Below are 22,195 nucleotides of genomic sequence, written 5' to 3'. Positions count from 1 at the left end.
GCTAAACTAGGGCAATGGGGACTGCATTGTGTGTGAATGGGCCATAAACCATTCCTCTGGATACACAAACAGAACTGTCCATACAACTGCTAGATGAATAATGAATTGTGCTGTCATGTTACACAGTTATCACAAGTACCACAGACACTATAGTGCTGAGGGTTACCAAAAACAAATGTCTACATGGACAAACAATGGCACATCATGTGATATTGGCCAATTGGATGTGTGGTGGGTGGGACAGGCCTCATGATGGAAGGTTCTTTGTCACTGTCTGTTGACCTATTATAGAGTGTTGTCCTTGGATATATGTGTGTATTCCTATCGAATGTTTGTGCAAAGCATGACTGATGTGCAATGTGGAGTGTGTGCACAGACATCTGCGACTGACAGATATATATAGTCCACTGTTGTTGCCAGACATGGGCTTCATTTCTCTATGTTTGTGCATGTAGGGAGCATGCCCCCTATGACCTTTTGTATTGAATGTATGAATCCATTCTGGGTAGGTTGCACTCCAGTGCAGGCATTTGTGTTCTACACCTACAGCTAGCAACCTGTTTCTGCAGGATATCTGTAGATAAGTTGACAATACGGGGTCACAATGGGTAAAGGATAGTGGGATACTGTAACTAATTGTGTCTGTGCTGTGTTGGCTCCATGGTTTGGTGTTAGCAGAGATATTCAGACATATATACTGTTTTACACTGTGATGCATTATGTCATCAACTACTGACAGATATATGTATTTGCTTGCAGTCATTTCCTGGGGAATACAAGATGAATGAAGCTGTGTTCAGTATTGTGGTCTACAGCCTACATATTCTTGCACAATTATGCCATTCTGGAGGGTGAGCTGCAGAAACTTGCTGATGGGTCTGTGTAAATGGTCCAGCACCATGGTACTGTGGTGGCTGTGGATCCCATGCTTGTACATCTATCAACATGACAGAATGCCCATATCCTGCTGTGGCCATACCTCTCAGCTGTACAGATTCACACAGGTTACCCAGAGGCAGGGCTCATATATCTGGTCATTACCCCTTTACATTGTAGTTTATGAGCAGGTTTGTAGCCACCTATTCCTGTGTTTGCAGGCAAAGATAGTATGGGCACACATCACAGTTTCAGATTTCGTACACTCCATGGAATCCCTGCTTCAACCCCCCCCATTATTGTATCCTCTTCCTAACATTATGCAAGCAATATCTGATAAGTATCCCTATAATTATCGCTTCATCCCAGGAGTATTTAGGGGTTGGTCCACAGTTCATGTAGTAGGACATGGTGGACATGCTATTCGGATTTGTCGACATGGCCTTGCATTTTGTTCTGTGGACTGCGTTATGTTGTTATTTGGGACTCCATGAGTTAACATACATTGGCAGTACAGGCGAGACACAAGCCTTTGACAGAGGACTGTATGGCATTTGGTAGTGATGCAGGCCATCTGTAGCAGGCCAGTGCATTATGTCACTCCTACAGTCCCAGGCTGAAAGCCACTGTATTCCCCTGGGGTGACAGGGTGGGTGTGCAAGGTGTTAATGGCAATAGTTTCTGTCCTTATTAATTCATTGGTGTGGATGCTGGCAGGGTGCTGCTTACAGCTAGGGACACACTTGCATGGGACTCCTCTTCAGCATGCTGCATTCTGTGGGTATTCCCATACAGAAATGTGGGTCATATTGTACTCATTTCCAACAGCAAGGATATGACTTGTGACATACCTGTGGCTGATGGTGGGGTGAGCTGAGTGCATGTGTGCAATGGAAGCTACTTGCAGCTGACTCACACATATACGTGGGGCATTTCCCTTATGCTGGCTTGTACAGGGATATCAGCAATTTCTCAGTACTTCATAACTGTGCTTTTTGTGATCTGCCAATATTTGGCCAGACTACACCAGTATTCGATACTACACAAACAATTAATGTGCTGCTAACCTGTATGTACAATTCCAAAAGTGTGTCCATTTGACTGTAACATTTTATATACTCTCTGTCTTGAGTACTTCCACCTGTGTACTGTGTGTATGTCTAGGCTCACACTCATGCCATGTCCATCTTTCAGATGGTGACAGATATTACAGCCAAGCAATTAGCATGGATTACTGCTAGATTGGGTCTTGCTGGGATGCATTGTGTTTGGCACTGCAGTTGTTAGAACATGGCCCTGTCATAAACAGTACTGGCCATTGGCCACCAGGGCACAACCCTCCATGAATACATGCTGACCACTTTCATACAATATACAACACACAACAACCTAACACACTGAGCCCTGCATATTGTACACATGCAACAATCTATCCTGCTAATTTGGCCAGCTCAGGTGATCTGTGCTCCACTGTTATTATACCCACACGTACATGTTACTATACTTCTACATAAGATTGTGGAGGGGGGCACACCCTACAACTGTAAACATTTGCTATAACCGTACTGGTATTTCAGGTACTCTGTTGACTTCCCTTTCATTTTGTATTCTGACCTATCATGCAGACTAGAGGCATATCAGTGTGTAGTGTTGATCTTAGGTTTTATTGACCTACATTTCAGTTTCAGACTTCTTACCCTTCAGAACAAACATCCCACTGCCTGACCTGTTGTAGTCTGTCTCTGTAGGTCTGGAGAGGGGGCTGTTCTCCATTGCCATCAATCAGAGAACTTAGCACCGCCTTTCTTTGTGGTCATCTACACCTGTCCTGCTGGCTGAGACTGTTGTTTGGTATGTGAGCCTCACTGAAATGCATGTGTGTGTCCTGTGGACACACATTTGGCCCACCACATGTCCTGCAGTGGGATTTGTCACCTTGTCTAATACTGCCTACTATGTTGACAAAAGTATTTATTATGGATTTCATGCTGCCCATATATGTGTTGACTAGCTGCTGCCATCCCATTCAGCCACCCGATTCCCTTTCATGCTCACATCTGTACCATAGATACAAGTAGCAGAATATACTACTCCATTCAGCAATTGATAGTGAGAGTGACTTACCTTGTGGCTGTGCCAGTATTGAGGATGGTACTGTAGGGCTGACTATGTCAGATGCACATAGTACACTCCCTATACCTGGTTAAGCACAGGTAGTGTCATGTTTGCAACCGTTTTACTGTATGTCCGAGTCAGAGAGAGATGTCATTTCCTGGTTTCCTACCATGTCAGTGTATGTGCTATGAGTTGCCTCTTTGCAAAAGCCTGGGCATACTGGGTATGCCTCCTTCTGCCTACAGGGGCAGCCTCAGAATGTTCCTTTTCCGAGTCACTTTGTGCCTGTGCTGGCCTTGGCAATGGTGGGGGGCTGTGTGGCCCTGCCCCATGCTGTTTCTGCAGAATCATATTGTGTAGCATGGTTCATACAATGACAATTTGGGTACATGTAGCTGGGGAGTACTGCAAGGCTCCACTGGATATGGCCAGGCACCAGAACTGGGACTTCAGCATCCCAAACACATGCTCTATTATGATTCTGGTCTGTGCGAGTGCCTCATTATGGAGTTCTTATTCAGGTGTGTGTGCATTTCTGATGGGTATCATCAGCCATGGCTCCAGTGTGTAACCAGCATCCCCCATTAGGTGGCCATATGGGATATCCCCATTGGCAAATCTCTGATAGAGGTGCATCATATGCCAGATGTAGAAGTCGTTATAGCTTCCAAGGCTGCCAGCACACACATTCATTATAATGCCCTGTGCATCACACATGACCTGGCAGTTGATGGAGGGGAAGCCCTTGCAGTTTATGTAGACCCTACCCCGATCACTGAGTGGTGCTTTGATGTGTACGTGCGTGCTGTCTATAGCACCCACTACCTCAGGGTATTCTGCTACTTGATGGAAGAGATGCATATTGCTGGTCAACGCCTCATGGGTATTGTGGAAATATATGTGCTTACCGGCATGTGCTGATATGGCATCCAGGAACTGGTGGAATACCCTGGATGCTGATGCCTGTGAGATCCCATGATATCCCCAGTTGGCCTTTGGAAGGTACCTGTGGCTAGTATTCTTAAGCCTACACATACCTTGATATCCACTGGGATGGGATTCCCTCTGTTGGTTCTGTGTGTGAGGCGTGGCCGGCACAGCTCAACAATTTGTTGTAGGAGGTCCCTGTCCACCCTATAGCGCTCCACTATCTCCAGCTCATGTAGTCCCTGGTAGGTTACCCTGGGTCTGTACACTCTTCTCTTTCTCCTCACTGTGGGTTGGTCATCAGCATTGACATCCTCACCACCCTCAGCCTCTTCCACATGTTGATTTATGAGAGCAAAAACAGCCCCTATCATTTTGTTGCTTTTGTTAGGTAAAATTTCCCCATTTGTGTACACCGGTGGTGTAGAGTTTGTGGGAAAAAACAGAGGGAAAGGTGTTTGCATAGTTTATAGTAGTGTGATGGGCTGGGCTGCACTGCTGCCTGTGTAATTGGCTGATTCTGATCCATTTCACCTGCCAACTATGCTAGTTCTCCTTGATTACCTTCCTACTTCTGTTTTCCCTTCCCATTGCATTCCTGTTTAAGCCCCGAGACTTGACATGCAAACCAGTGCTCAGATGTGAAGAGAGCTGCTATTTCCTGGGGGGGGGGGGTTGTTTAAATCCTAGTGCATGGCGCGCACACCCATTTAGGCAATGTACAGACTGCTACGCAGCTTCAGATACACCCCCTTCCTTAGCTGTGCTTAGCTAAGGGCAAACACCGGCCACAGAGCTCCAGTAAGCTTACAGCATGCATGACACACCCCCTTATGAAGTCATCTAGCTCTTAGGCTTACACTGTAGTCTTACTGCACCTACACGGTTGGGTTCAAGCTACCACTGAAGGGATATCTGTGATTCAGTTTCCTTGCCCTCATTTGCATAGGACTGACTGCTAATGCATGGTTACAAAACCGACACTCAGCCTCCCCCTTAGCAGCCACATTCCATGGTCTTTTTGTGTTATGCATGCCATTGACTATTATGGAAAAATTATGATTTTGGTTTAGAAGCTTATTTCCAGCTTTTTTTAATTATTTTTGGGCTGATCCTGTTGGCGCACCGCTGTCCTGCACTTAAACAGCTGAAATCAGCCAACAAAAAAAAAGTTAATTTTTATAATTTTGAAATTATTTTTCATGCCTATGGACATATATTTGGCCTTTGCCATGCCTAACCCCTGTAATACATGCATTTGTATGACCTGTTATGCCTCCGTTTTGTAGTTTACAGAAATGCATTCAGCTTCTGGCTGAATGCGTTTCTGCAGTCTACACTATTCCTGCACAAATGTCTGCCTGCTTCCTGATTGCTAATTCACCTCATTTGCATGGTTTTCACCAGCAAATGAGGTAATTAGCATACAAGGGCTGTGTCCATGCAGGAATACTGCAGGAGCACCCGTGCATGTCCCAGGAGCTTATTCCTGGATCATGTGGCAGCCATATTGCCTGCGGCAGCTCTTGCACTATTCCTGCATGCCATGCAGAGCTTTCTGAATCCTGAGGGAAGTCAATTAACTCAAAATGTATTCATTACTGAGACTAAATGAAGATTCCTTAAGATTCCAAGAGCAGGATAAGTTATTTCTTACACCTATTTCATTGAATTTCACTTATGTAATGCTTATAATTGTGCTATACTGTTTTTGCACTGTTTTAAAGCTTTTTTACTGTTTCATTGCATTTATGTATTGTTTTATACTGTTTTAGCTGTATTTGTCATTGCTAGATACTGTTTCATTACTCTAGTTTCATGTTTACTGAATTATTTAACTGTAAACTGCTTTTCATACTGAGAGTTGTATTTTCTGCTTGTGAGTGCTCTAGCTGTGATTTTCTGTGCATTTTTGATTTTTTCGGGTTTCTGTGTTTTAGTCAGGTGTCATATAACTGATTTGTTTGCAGTTAAAAGCATTCCCTAGAGTTTCCTTGCTCTTTTATCTGTTTAACTCTCTTAAGCCAAGAATACAGCATCCATGGGACCAGATGACATCCCGGGCTGTGTACTACATGAACTACAATATGAACTGGCACCTCACCTAAGTGTCATGTTTAATCATAGCCTCACCTCAGGTTTCGTGCCCACTGAGTGCTGCAGAGCTATAGTTATCCCAATCCACAAGGGGGGATCCACCTTGGATCCCGGAAACTACCGTCCCATCAGTCTGACAAGCCTTATCTGCAAGGCCATGGAGCGTATTATCATGGAACTTAGAAACAAAGACATTGGCAACCTTCAAACACTGGACCCCACCCAGTTTGGGTTTGAGAAGGGCCGATCTTGTCTCCTGAACCTGATTGACTTCTTTGAATCAGTCTCTAGAGACATGGGCAAGGGTAAGGTGGTCCACACAGCCTATCTAGACCTTGCCAAGGCCTTTGACAACATCCCCCACTCTGGAATCATAGATAAACTTACTAAGTTGGGCATTAATCCCTATGTCACCCAATGGGTTACTAAATGGCTTACTGATAGAACCCACACTGTAAAGGTAGCCGACTCCAAATCCAGCTCCAGACAAGTGACAAGTGGAGTACCTCAGGGTTCAGTCCTGGGGCCACTCTTGTTTGGCATCTGCTTCTCTGAAGTACAGGTCAACACTAAGGAACTCTGGCTAACAAAGTTTGCAGATGACTGCAAACTGGGAGCCATTATTGAATCCCCAAATAATGTGGATAATCTACAAAAGGGCCTTACAGAAACAGATGCTTGGTGCCAGAGCCATGGGCTCAAGCTCAATGCCAAGAAATGTATTGTTATCCCCTTTGGGAAAAAACATGTATCCATGAATTACCATATAGGTGGCAGTACACTAAACACAGAAAGTGTGATAAGAGACTTAGGGACACAGGTGGACAGTGGTCTCACCTTCAATAACCACATCGCCACAACAGTCAGGAAATCCTTCTATGTGGCACACCTCATCACAAAGGGCTTTTCATCCAGAAAAAGGAGGTCATTGTCTCACTGTACTCATCCCTCATTAGACCCATTATAGAATACAACGCCCCATTTGGTATGTACCTCTCAAGACATCTGCAACAACTGGAAAGGCCTCAGAAATACCTCACTAAAAGAATCACAGGCCTAAAGCAGATGCCCTCGCTGACCGCCTTAAAAACTCCAGCTATACTCTGTCGCATATCATCTACTCAGAGGCGATCTCTGCTTAACATACAAGGCCATGTCAAACCCAGAGCTGTTGGACATGCTACACTTAAAGAAATCCCAATCCCTCAGAGCTACACGCTCCAGGGATCTAAACCTTGTCATCACAATAAACAAAACATGCTGGAGGGATAGGTTCCTGACCCAGAGACCCCCCAGACTCTGGAATAGATTGCCCATACATGTCAAGCAGAGTGCCTCTTTGGACCTCTTCAAGAGGAACCTTGACGATTGGATTGGAGAAAGGAAATTCACCCCAGGGATCACGTCAGTCACCCTGCTAGACAGGGGTCCAGGAAAGTAAATAATGTGGGAAGAAATAGCCAGGGAATTGTTATGGCTAGGCTTGTATAGGCCCTAGGGCTGATAGCCTAGTACCAGCCTATGAACCTATGAACCTATAAAACTTTCATTTAGAGCAAACAAATATACGTTGAACTACGTAACAAAGCCAAAAATCTCACCAAAACAGACAAAACATCTTATTACCAAAAGTTACAGGATAAGCACAGGAACAACCCACAAATATTTTGGGCAGCAATCACTGCAGTGGTGGTGCTGCGGTAACATTGTCGCCTCACAGTAAGATGTTGTCCTGTTCGATTCTCAGCTAGAGCATCTTCTGTGTGGAGACATAAATGGGCGTACCTTCATTGAAGGTTGTGCATCAGGGCTGGCAACTCGGCATGTAAAAATCTACTGCCAATCATTAGCAGACTGGAGTTCTGCTGTGGCAACCCCTAACTGGAAAAAGCTGAAAGACACAACTACAACCAGGTAAAACAACTACCCCAACCCCAAAAATAGATAACCAAGAAGACATCCCTACTTAGTTTAATAAATACTTTACAGAAACTATCCAGACTCTTGCTATCAACCAACCCTATGACAACATCCCCACCCCTAAAAATCCACCCTCACCCACAATTAACAATTGCCCCAAGTTCAGCTTCCACCCAGAACCTTACAAATCCATTAAAAAACTACTCTGCAAGCTCAAACCAACATCTCTAGCCACAGATAAATTACCCACTGAATACCTCCACCTAGCTGCAGAAGCCATATCATATCCTGTCTCCATCTTAATTAACCAATCCATCTCCAAGTGTATAGTACCCAAGCTATGGAAATATCACATATCATCCCTCTACATAAAGGGGGAACCTCCCTGGAACTCAATAACTACCACCCTATAGCCATACTACTCCCTTTATCTAAAATTTTAGAGAGGGTAATACACAAGCAACTAATGAAATATCTCCTAGAAAATAATCTAATAGCAACACGACAACATGGCTTTAGACCCTTCCATAGCACCACCCCCGCACTAACAGAATTCACCAACATTGTCAATACTCACAGAAACAATGGACTCCTTGTATCTGTCTCCTTCCTTGACCTGTCCAAAGCATTTGATATGGTTAACTAGAATAAACTCCTTTTTCACTAGCAACTCTAAACCATACCATCCCTGCCATCTCATGATTCAAAAACTACCTAGAGGGAAGGAAACAAGCTGTTATGTGGCAATGTCAACTCTCCCCCTCCCTACCAGTCTCCCGAGGAATATCCCAAGGCTCCATCCTGGGGCCACTTCTTTTTACCCTCTTCAATCAGCTCCCAAACAGTATTCCTAAAGCATCAATAGTGCAATATGCAGATGATACCACCATAATATGTGCAGCCAAATCAACTGACATCCTTCACTCCCTAACACAAGAATGCTTTTCCCTAGCAGAAACTTGGATTACAAACCAAAGGCTCATTTTGAACCCAAGTAAAACAAAGCTAGTACTCTTTATCTCCCACAGAGCCATACCTCCCACTGATTCTTTCTTCATCTCCTCCTTTAACAAGACCACAATCACCCCAACAAATCATATCAAACTCTTAGGGGTTGAAATAGATAATCACCTTAGATTTGACCAACATATTTCTATAACCATAAAAAAGGACATAAAAAACTTGGCCTACTATATTGCAATAAAAATTCCCCACTGACCACTCTAAAACTACAATAGTGAGGACTCACCTACTATCCACTCTACTTTATGCCTCCCCCTTGCTTACAAATCTCCACAAATCCAACCTAAACAAATTTGATAGTTGGCAAATTCACTACAACCTCTCCCATCAGAACACATCACTGTGAATGCCTAAAAAAACTCAATTGGCTAGAACTATCACTACTACTTCCACTCAATCAACTATCACTAGCCCACAAAATAATACATAACTCTGATAACACCCCAGCTCTACAAAATATTTTGCATCCCTATACAACCACCAGGCCCTTGAGGACTAGCACACAAAACCTCCTCAAAGTAACCAAATATAACAATGAAGCTGGTAAGTCTGTCTACAGCCACTGTATCGCAAAATCCTGGAACTCCCTTCCTGCCCACATAACTGACAACAAATCCCCATCACAGTTAAAGAAACTTGTTAAAACTTACTTTTTGAATAATTGAATTTGCTCCTGTATCCCCCTGACTCATGTCTCATTAGAACACTTCACCTAATTTAGGTAACTCTGATAAGCTAACCAATCATAGTACTGTACCCACTTAGGACTGTTAATCTACTGCTCATCCCATCTCTCCAGGAGTTAGGGAAAACTACCCCAACAATGTTGTGCTTTCCATAAGCAACTAAAACAGGAGAAGACATATTGTAAATCAATTTGTTATCCTTCTCAACTAAAACCAGGTGAAGACATATGGTAAATCAATTTGTTATCCTTCTCAATGATAGCGAGCATCATCTGCTCTCTCAGAGCCTTATTCTATGTCTCTCTCTGCTTTTAGTCTGATAGTAAATCTATCACAGGAATCCTAAGCATAGGAATATCTTCTAAAATGTAATATTATATTGTAGAGAATAAATGTATCCTATCTGTTAGTTAATATGTATGTCAAAGTCTCTTCTATGGAAATTGTATGTCAGAAGTCTGTCCTTAAAACTATGTTTTGTAAAAAATTGTTCTCTTGGAGCTTTTCTCCCCGTGCCTCTACTGAAAATGGGCTTGTAATCCAGTTCTACTTTCCCAGTCAACAAATGTAAAATAAAATAAAAATAAATAAATAAATAAATAAATAACTTAGTGGCTACAGCTAGTAGCTGTAATAGTTTGCATTACTATAATTGCATTTTTATTTAATTACTAAACTGTAAACTGCTTTTTCATACTGAGACTTGAGTTTCTCTTTGTGAGTGCTCTTTCTATGCATTTAGCGTGAGGTTACTGTGTTCTGCTAAGGTGGCATAATCTTGATATAGGTCTGCTGTTTTCCAGGCCTGGTAGTTTTGTTTGTTGAGTTTCCTGTGTTTCTGGCAACCATTTTCTGCTGATAGTCTGTTGTCTTCATTATTATTTAGAGTGACAGGGTTTCCTGACCTTTTGTAGCACAAGTGATTGGATAATAGTAGGGACTAGTAGGACTGAGTAGTAATTCAATCTTCTTGATTCTTCCATCCTGTCTGGTATATAAACCCTGTGTCTGTAAAAGGCTTGCTTGCATTTATCAGGCTGTGGATTGTGATTCATTACTGAGACTAAACAGAAATTCCTTAAGATTCCAAGAGCAGGATAAGTTATTTCTTACACTTATTTAATTGAATTGCACTTCTATAATGCTTATAATTGTGGTATACAGTTAATCTACTACATTTTGCACTGTTATAAAGCTTTTTTTTACTGTTTCACTTCATTTATGTACTGTTTTATACTGTTTTTAACTGTATTTTACATTGCTAGATATTGTTTCATTACTCTAGTTGCATGTTTACTGAATTAACTGTAAACTGCTTTTTCATACTGAGAGTTGTATTTTCTGTTTGTGAGTGCTCTATCCATGCTTTTCTGTGCATTTTTGATTTTTTGAGGTTTCTGTATTCAAGTCAGGTATCATATAACTGATTTGTTTGCAGTTAAAAGCATTATTTAGAGTTTCCTTGCTCCTTTATCTGTTTAAAACTTTCATTTGGTGGCTACAGCTAGTAGCTGTAATAGTTTCCCACTCTGCCTCCCTATTGTTGTCTTGTTCTTATACATGGTGGCTTTGCATTTGCCAGCCCATACTGTATATTTGATCTGGGACACTCCTCCCAGTCAAGTGTCATTAGTTCATTCTACCTAACAGAGAGAGGCCAACCCACTTAGATTCTTAACCTTGAATTAAATTCTGTTCCAGCTTTCTCCTTTTCCACTTTACTAAAAAAAAAAAAAACTTTCCTGTAACGAGTCCAGTCTAGATACAGATTTGCTGTATTCAGGACTGTTTGTAAGCTCCTGAACCCCCAAGCCTTTCTGTGCTTGAGGGAAGCCTTCTAGCTTATCAGTGGGAGTGGTAAGCACTAGGTAGCCTATCTACCACATAAGGAGTGGTTTCTGGCCCAGAAATTGTAGTTATTCACTGTTTGGACAGTGTTTCCATCTCTCTCAACTTTCTGATTTAAAAGCCTGCATTTGCACTTGTATCCCCCTTTCCTGTAACTAGTATAGTCCGGGTAGAGATTTGCTGTATTCAGGACTGTTTATAAGCTCCTGAGCCCCCCCCCAAGCCTTTCTGTGTTGGAAGGAAGCCTACTAGCTTATCAGTGGGAGTGGTAAGCACTAGGTAGCCTATCTACCACAAGAGGAGTGGTTTCTGGCCCAGATTTGTGGTTTATTGGCCTTTTGGGCAGTTTATTCCATCTCTTTCAACTTTCTGGCTTAAAAGCCTGTGTTTGCACTTGTTTCCCCCTTTTCTGTAACTAGTCTAGTCCAGATACAGATTTGCTGTGTCCAAAACTGTAAGCTTCTGAGCTCCACAACCCTTTCTGGACAGGAGGGAAGCCTTCTAGCTTATCAGTGGGAGTGGTAAGCACTAGGTTGCCTATCTACCACAAGCGGAGTGGTTCCTGGCCCAGAAATTGTAGTTAATTGGCGATTTGGGCAGTTTTTCCATCTCTCTCAACTTTCCGGTTTAAAAGCTCACTTATGCTCTTGCTTCCCACCTTTCCTGTAACTAGTCTAGTCTAGATACAGACTTGATGTTTCCAGGACTATTTGCAAGTTCTGAGTGGTGCCAGAGCCTACTCTTCAGTTTTTCCCTTAGCTCTACTAGTTCTCTCCTCTCCTGCACTTATACTAGCTTATTAGTTTAGCAGTTTACCAGACTTCTTGTAGCAATTATTGTAGCACACAAGTGCTACCAGCACTAAACGTTCTACAAGGAAACAGATCTAGTACTTATTATCAATGCCCACCCCACCATGCATGTCTAAAGGTCAGTTCCCTGTGCTTTCTCCTATTAACCTTGTGAATCTGGGCATCCTGAGGCAATGTAGCAACTGCCTAATGTACACTGACAACCCTCTTCTCTTACCTTCCAACACTCAGACTTGCAAGAGATGCACTTATATATTCAAATTCGAAGCTACACACTCTCCAGCCAAGACTGGAATAGCTGATCAAGAGGAGAAGGTCAACACTTGTACCACACCCCATGGAATACATAGCCCTCCAGAACACACACCAGCACTGCCTTCACTTAAAAACACAAACCACACACCCACCTTCATGGAGGATCTCAATAAAAATCTACCTAAGTAGCAGAGCCCTCCAAGGCAGAAATGCACTCGACCACCATAACACAACACTAATCATGAGACACATAAATCTCCTAAACAGTGTGCCACTCAACCAAAGCCCCTAGAGAAAAACAGCATGCCCATCATACTAGTCATAGGTGACTTGATAGTGAGGCACACTAATGTCCCACTCACTAGGTTGAATAAGGAGAAAGCAACAGTCAGCTGATTGTCAGGTGCCAGGATCTGACACATAATGCATGCACTCAGGTCATTCAACAACAGGTACAGATATGGCTCTGTCATTGTACATGTGGGTGTGAATGACCTGAGATGTACCTCCCTGGACTACATGAAAAGAGACATGGAGGAGCTCTCGGATTAAGTAGCCCAGGTGGGTATGACCCTAGCCCTGAGCAGCATCCTACCATCACCCACAATGATACCACGGTGCAAGCAGAAAATTACTGATTTCAGCAATTGGCTAAGTTTCTGGTTTCAATCTAAGGGGGTCCAGTATCTGTCTGCCTGGGATGATATGATTGACAGACCTTGATGCTTTGCCAGAGACAGCCTGCATCTGTCACCCCTGTGCTTCTGGATACTGGCCAAGGCTCTTTCCACCCCTATAGTGCCTTTTATAGGCAGCGTCCCAATCACCAAATTACCACCATAACAGCTACAAACAAATGCAATCTGAGGGTCATGTTGCTCAACACTAGAAGTCTAAATCTCAAAATGCACTCGCTCGAGGCACTCCTTAAAATGGGAACATCGACATTTGTGCTGTAACAGAGACCTGGTTCAAGGCAGCAGAAAACACTCCTGCACTACCAGGCTATAACTCATTCCCCACCTTTCAGCCTCAGAACTTAGACCAAAGCTCCAAAGGCAGTGGTGTCTCCATATTCATAAAGGATGTGCACACCTCTAGACTGGCAGCCCAACATAACACATCAGAAATACTTCAGGTGCAGCTAACATTGAGTAAGACAGCGATTCAGGTCGTAGCCTGCTATAGGTCCCTAACCATGTCCCAAGACTCACAGTCCATGTTCCTAAGCACCCTGGAGAATATTAGGGTCCATTCTAACACTCTCTTACTATGCGACATCAGCTACCCCCCCTTACTCATTTACCAATACACTTGCCCAATATTTCCTGGAGTTCATTAATTCCAATGCCCTGGACCAGCTTGTTCTTACCTCCACTAGAGGTAGCAACATCTTTGACCTGGTCATTACTAACACGGGCGACCGTTGCTCTACACCAATAGTCAGCTTCTCCCTGGTTAGATCTGACCACAAACTAATCACCTTGGAAATCCACATCCCTCCCACCACCCAGAAAAAGTAACCACCATGAAAAACTTCTCCAAAGCTAACTTTGGGATCCTAAAAACATAGATGGCTAACTTCACAGCACCCATGCAAATGAGAATAGTTGCATGACTGCAGAATCATACATCAATGCACTGTACGAGCATGTACACAAATGCATGGATACTGCCATATCCAATAGAACCAAGACACTGTCCTCCAAAGAAAAGAAGCCAATCTGGTGGTCCCCTGCCATAAACAAACTCTACAACAGAGGGAAGAAACTGATGTGGAATAAGGTGAAGTCCCAAGACTGGAAAAACTCCCTTATTTGCCTCAACAAAAAGTTGAGATCCCTCATCAAATCCTCTAAAGCTAGGCATGAAAACAGAATTGCAGCAGATAGTAAAGACAACCACAAGGCCTTCTATAGTTATGCAAAGAATCTCCACGGCAATACCCAGATTTGCTCTGAGCTACTGGACAATGGTACCGCATATATCGGGCCAACAGATATTGCCAGTATACTGGCGAACAGATTCAGTGCCAACTTTACTCCTCCCAAAGGACCAATCACAATGCCAGTAGATTACCAGGCACCCAGTATTACTGCTGCACAGGTTAAACAGCACTGTCCCAGGCCAAGAATACAGCTTCTAAGGAACCTGACAATGTCCCTGGCTGTATTCTACATGAACTACAGAGTGAATTGGCACATCACCTGTGTGCTCTGTTCAATCACAGCCTCAACTCAGGCTTTGTCCCTGCCAAATGGCTACAGTTATCCCTTTACACAAAGGAGGAGTGACTACAGACCCTGGGAACTATCACCCCATTAGCCTGATGAGTCTGATATGTAAAGCTATGGAATGCATCATCATGGACCTAATAAACAAGGATATAGGGAATCTCCAAACTCTGGATCCCACACAGTTTGGTTTTGTGAAGGGTAGATCATGCCTGCTCAACTTGGTCATCTTCTTTGAGTCAGTCACCAGAGCTGTGGATGAAGGCAAGGTGTTTCATACAGCCTACCTTGATCTGCCCAAGACTTTTTATACCATTCCCCACTCAGGTATCATAGAAAAATTCACTAACCTTGGCATCAACCCCTATATCACTAGGTGGGTTGAAAACTGGCTCACAGATAGAAACCACAGTGTTAAAGTAGCTGACTCCAAGTCAGACTGCTGATTAGTCATGAGTGGTGTCCCACAGGGTTCGGTCCTGGGTCCTCTCCTGTTTGGTATCTACTTCTCTGAAATCCAGTCCAAAATGAAGGGACTCTGGCTGACAAAGTTTGCAGACGATTGCAAGTTGGGAGCTGTTATTAACTCCCCAAGTGATGTTGACATCCTATAGAATGGCCTCACTGTGATCAACGACTGGTGTCAGAACCATGGCCTTAAGCTCAATGCCAAGAAAATGTGTCATCCCCTTTGGGAAAAACCTGGTTCCCATGAATTACCACATTGATGGTAGTCCACTGAACACAGAAGACATTATAAAAGATCTGGGAAAACAAGTTGACATCAACCTCTCTTTTGATCACCACATTGCCACTGTGGTCAGAAAGTCCTTCTGTGTGGCACATCTCATTACTAAGGGTTTTGCATCCAGGAAGAAAGAGGTCATTGTCTCCATCTACTCTTCCCTCATTAGGCCAGTCGTTGAGTACAATGCCCTATTTGGCTTGTACCTCATTAGAAACCTGCAACAACTGGAGAGGCCACAAAAGTACCTCACAAAAAGAATCCTAGGACTTAAACACTTGTCCTATATAGGCAGACTCAAAAACTCCAACTATTCTCTGCCTCATATCGCCTACTTAGAGGTGATCTCTGCTTGACTTACAAAGCCATGTCTGACCCAGCTCTGTTAGAAATGCTACATCTAAAAAAATCCCAATCCCTCCACACCACATGCTCCAAAGACCTCAACCTCATTACCACAATTAACAGATTATGATGGAGGGGCAGGTTCATAACCCAGAGACTGCCCATGCTATGGAAAAGACTTCCTATACATGTCAAGCAGAGCACCTCACTGACCCACTTCAAAAGAAATCTTGATGAGTGGATGGGAAACAGAAAATTCACCCCGGGGATAACACCAGTGGCTCTTCTCGACAGAGGCACTGGGAACTAATGTCGGGTGGCACTATGCCAGGTTAATCCTATGGCTAGGCTTGTAAAAGCTCCAGGGCCATTAGCTTAATACACACCTATGCACCTTTGAACTTATGAACAGGCCAGTATGAATGTTTCATGGATTTATATGATTCTGCATCTCCATGTCAAGCATTTTGGGTAATATTTTGCAAGTTCTATATTTCCTCTTTAAAAACAGATATGGGAGAATGTTGTTTCGTAAGTTATGCAGTGCAGCTTTTTACATATTTAGTATTTACGTGGTACATTAATGCCTGTAGCGCTTAGGTCTGGGATGACTGTGACTATATCTATTATTTGCAAAGATTCTGGAAACATCCTACATATGGTAATACAGCTGTTTGTGCAAATGCAAAGTAATACTTACATAGGTTACCTGTACGTTTTGAATGTCACAATATTATGTTACAATCCATTCTTGTGTAACATCGACTGCCCTCCAAACTAACTTACAAATTTATGTATTAAATACTACTGATGAGCAGTGATTCCTATAATACGTAGTTCTGTCTTTCAATGCAGTCACATGTTTAATTGCAAAGTATGACATTTTGAAATCTGTAGTGCTATAACTGTTTGCTATTGGTGTGAGCAATGTGCTGACATGCACTGAAGATTGCATAATTTTGTGGTTCAAATGCACAACACATGGTGGCAGTTGTACTTATCTTTTACTCATTCTATAATTTGGAATCACAAATTCATGTGTTTAATTCTTCCCTGCAGTCATACAGTTGAGTTTTTTAACTTCCATCTATTGATGCAATCACAGCCAAGATGGATTAGCGAGGTAGGTAGGTGTCACAGTTGTGGTGCAAACACAGATGAAAGTTGTATGTCTGAATCTAAGTTCTTCTAGTTGATATACATTAGTCCTCATGTTTGTGCAGTATTGAGAGTGATGCAGTAATCAAATCTGAAACTGTATTGCATGTCAAGGCTAGCTGGCATGCACTGCACATTGTTTTGTTGTACATAGTGATCATTATATATTGACCTCATACCATCCTCCCATGGTATAATGTATCCATTTTCCTGTTTGCAGGTGATGAAGACCATGTCCATAACCAATCTAGTGCACTGAGTGTATGTACAGACTAGAAGAACAACAGAGGGCCAGAGGTATGTGTTATAACTGTCAATGTTCATTTCCCCAGAAAGAAAATAACATCGTTAAAAAAATCAGATTTAATTTCAGCTTCAGTCATGCTAATATTAATACCAGACTACCTGCAATGCATCTGCAAGCTGAGTGCAATGTCATTGATTTACTGTGAATACCAGTATAAATTTAAACTTTGTTGATTGAGCTATAAGCAGAGTATGTTTGATAACTGCAGCTTCTGCTTTTATTCTCAAAATCTAAATGACAGATGGTATGTAACTGTCATAGTGCTTTTATCTTGTTTTTTTGTCACTACTACTTAAAAGTTGTTTGTGCTGTTACTGCTTTTGAACAAGAGGTGGTTGCAACTTGTATGTCTGGCAGTGCTGTTCACATAAGTTGCGCATAGCCTTGTTGTCTTTTATATCAACATTCTGAATGCTGTTAGCATGCAGTTTCTAGCTTGTACTTGATTTCCACATATCTGGCAATTATGTATAACCTTCCTGTGATGGTTTAACACAAAATTGCTTAATATAATTGTTTTACTCAAAGGCACTCATGTTTATCTGTTATGTCGTCTAACTTGTTGCATATTATATTTATGATCATCATTACAGTGTCTGAATTGTGAAAGTACATATATAAGCATAATAGAAATCTACTAGTACCCCAAGTTAATACCAGACAACTTCGCTCTAGCAACAAAAGACTAATTAAGATCATAAAAACCAACACAGCAGGTGACTCCCTCTTCCCCAACTATATTGGCAACATCTGGAACTCCCTACCCATGTCTATTACCTCAGCTGTCTCAAAGGACACATTTAAATAACTCTTGAAGGAACACCTCAGGCACTCATGGATCTGCACATTCTCACCACCTGGCTAAACCCCCCCTCACCTTACACTCTATACCCCTACATCAACTACTCAAACTAACACATCTTTTTCCTGCTTGTCATACATATCCCAGCATCCTTTCAACCTTCCCTATTGCTCCCCTACTACTTATTCCCACTACCTAATATCCAGTTACAATTTATTCCCCTCTACCTACCTATCTACCAACTCCTTCACTATTTTATTCTACTCTACCTCACTAGTATGGAATAACTAAATCTTAAAATGAATACTTGAGTGTACCCTATCCAAAACTGTTAAACTTGAATCTAACTTCGCCTTAAACTGACCTATGTCAGCCTTCATACCTGATATGCAAACTTGAACTAAGCATGAATAATACCTGTATGTTAACTTGAACTAAGCATGAATAATATGTTACTTAGCTATGTTAAGTATGTTACTCTCTATGAATGTGAACCCCTCTGTATTGCTTGTAATGATTAGCTGAATTTTACTGTGGAGCTTTTCTTCCTGGGCCTCCACTGAAAATGGACAAGCAGCCAGTCGGATTTTCCTGGTCAACAAATGTAAAATAAATAAATATGTATTTGTTGTTGTGTTTCCAGTGTGCAGGTGTACTTCAAGAGACAGCTTTACAAGCTATATTCAAACAGCTGACTGCATTACTACAACTATTGGAAAATCAGAATGTGTATTTTCATTATAAAGATATGCATGGTATATAAAAAAACATTTGTTATTTATTTATGCTTTTTTAATTTCTCCAAATCTTTTGGGTTTCTAATACCATGACAGGAATGGACCCCATTCCTAAGTCAAAGTACGATTTAAGTTCATGAAATTAGTATTGTTTCAATCTTTGATCTCAGCCAAAAGTGCTCTTCACAGCACCTGCAAAGTGCCAGTAATGACTCAATTTTATTTTTGTATCCCCCTTCACCTTCATAGATTAGTACTAGGCTAACTGTCCTCATGGGCCATTTTAAGTCTAGCCAATTACCCCATGTGAGAATAAAACCCTGCGCCTTATGCTTCTAAGGTAAGCACCTTAATCATTATGCCAACCTCCCACCCCAGACTCCTTCTGCAATTCGTAAGGGGTTACATGGATTGGTAATATATCTAGATACAATTGTAGATTCTTTTTTATAAGACCCGTTGCTCCTAGTACTATGGGAACTATCTGGATATCTTTCTTCTACATTGCTCTCATTTCTGCCTGCAGATCCTGATATTTTATGACTTTGTGTCTCTCTCTACGCGTGACACTGTAGTCACTGGGTGAAGCAATTTCAGTGATCAATGCTACTTTTGTCTTCTTTTCTTGGACCACTACATCTGGTTTTCTAGCATCTATCTTTTGAACTGTTGGTAATAAGTGATCCCATGTGGTATAAACTTCATAATTTTCTATGATGGTTTGTGGCTTATTTATTTCTGTAGTGTGATATATTTATGAAGAAGTACTGAGAGACTAAACTTGAAGTGCATGTGTGTAGGTAACAGATGACTGCAGTGTAAATATGTGTTTTTTACTTAAAAAGTGCCTTGCCTTTGTTTGTATTTTTACATGTACTTTCATGGGATACTGACTTAATGGATAGTAAACATTAAGTAATACAAGCTTTTGTGTACTTTCCAAAGTGCACCACTGAGTAGCTGGTTTGCACAATTGCTGACAAATTATTTGCATGCAAGATACACATTTCTACTGCTTTCCCTGTTTGCGCGTAATTAAGCAGTGAGCAAACATGAACCTCAGTGATCAAATTATGAGAATTCTGAGTACTGAGTATATGAAACACACCTGCTGCTTAGCTGCTGCTGTGGCAGTAGGTGTAAATGCGTCGACACATTTTTTTTGGAGTGAAAATGATATATGGTTCAAATCCAGATGTATGTAATAGCTTTACATATGTATTTATAGTGCAGTGAAATGATTCTTCAGTCTACATGCACTATGTGTTACCTTAACACAGCCTGTTTAAGTGTCATTGCGTGGAGGTAACCACAACATTGAAGAGCCGTTCACTGTCACTTGGCATTAGTGTGAGACGTCAAACTCTACACAATCATTGAAGACAAAAAGTGAAGGGCTACACTGGTGTTTTTCTTTTTTTTTACTTATGTGTGTTATGTGTGATTCTATTTTTTGATGAGATTAAAGGTGTTACAATGGGTAGATAGAAACGTGGTGAATGGGGGGCAAGTACGGTAAGAACAAAGGGAAAGCAGTATAAGGAATAAGAATGATTTCCAGTCAATACCTGTTATCACATTTACTGGTAGCATGCAAACCTGAACAATGATGCCAACTCCGTTTCACGATGTTAAGTGGAGAGCAACAGTGCCAAACAGAGAAGAAAGCAGTTTTAGAAATTGGAAGGTTAATCAGACACTTGGCATTAGTTTGAGGGTTGTTTGCTACTGTTAGGTGATTTAACTTTCCAGACATGTACTGGGGGCATAATTTCATGACCTGACATGTTTTTGGTTTGGTGTTATACACTGACAATTTTTTTTTTTTTTTACAATTTGGGATTCAAACATATGCATAAGAGACAAAATATTTTCTTTCACAGTGGTGATTTTCCATCCTTGCCACAGAAGAAGCATTTCTCAGACATACTCATGAATTATACATAAATACATGTCAGATTGAGGGGGTTAACCATGTATGTGTGTGACCTGACAGGGTCCTGGTTTATACACTCATGTATGTATGCATCTTATTGAAGTATGAAGGCCACACAATTATAATTACAGAAACATAGTAGTCAGTATACCCTCAGTCCTACATCTAATCCATACAATCTCCACTGCTAGACATACTTATTGTTATTTATAATTATGTTTAAATTATTTTACATGATATTTAATATAAAATGAAATGGAACAACAGTAAAAGTATTTGGAATTGCATGTATTAGAACCCAGGAACATTTGCATTGCAGCCCTACACTTACGCCTGTTGCCACAGGAATAGTTATATAACTGTTGTATATTTTCCTATTCATTATTAACTTCCTATTCATTATTAACTTCTGTGTGTTAACCACCACACAATACTGCTTAGTGTGTTTGCACTGTGCTCAACATACTTGATAGAATGCATCTGTTTTGAAATGGTCTACTGTCTGATTCCTCTCTGCAGGTGTTCTAGACCTGCAAATGTTGGAGAAGATTGCTAACTGCCGTGCAATATCGCTAAGTGATGCTGAGCGACAGAAAGCAAATGATGTAGGAATGTATCATTTTTTAAATCAAGAATATCTGCATGCTATTTGCAGGTGTATTATCTGATTCATGTGTGGGCCATTAGTCCAGGTTTGTGTGAAGTTAAGCGACATGCAAGTGTGACAAGCAAATCTCACATTGTTTTATCTTTGTGAGCAGTGTTTATTAGTTTCATCCTTAAAAAAACACAGGTAACTTGAACAATGATCCACAGATGATATATGCTGTGTGGATCAATGTGTTTAGCAGATGTGCTACACACACAAGCAATTCACAGGTGTAGTTGATGTATTGTTTATCAAAAAGTACATTGCATGACATTTATTGTGTTTATCCACTTCCTGTGTTTGTGCTAAACTGCTTGCTGCACAAATAGTGGAATAAAAAAAAGGAAATCTATAAAATAAACACTACAAAATATATGTTAGTATACATGAAAGATTTTTTACACAAGTCTGGATTTGAACTCTCACACTAATGAGCCTTCAAAACACAGTAAGGGTATCACTTATCCCTCTTGGCTACAGAAACAGATTTGCAGCAGAGAATAAAAATCATTTTGCATACAAGCAAGTCCAAGATCATCCACAGTATTAACACGATATATGACACTTCTACACTTCTGAGTTGTTTGTACATGTATTCATTTTAGATGTAGTGCAATGAGTAATCATACAACTATTTATGACTATTGTTTGCAGAAATGCAGCTCTGTCTTATTTCTGTATAGTGTTCATTCTTTTCTTATCTGCGCAGTAATCTGAGACATG

This window comes from Protopterus annectens, chromosome 2.part2, assembly GCF_019279795.1.
Source record: "Protopterus annectens isolate FY-2018-M chromosome 2.part2, PAN1.0, whole genome shotgun sequence".
Classification (NCBI taxonomy): Eukaryota; Metazoa; Chordata; order Ceratodontiformes; family Protopteridae; genus Protopterus; species Protopterus annectens.
The sequence above is the reverse complement of the archived record's forward strand: the minus strand, read 5'-3'. Positions refer to the sequence as shown.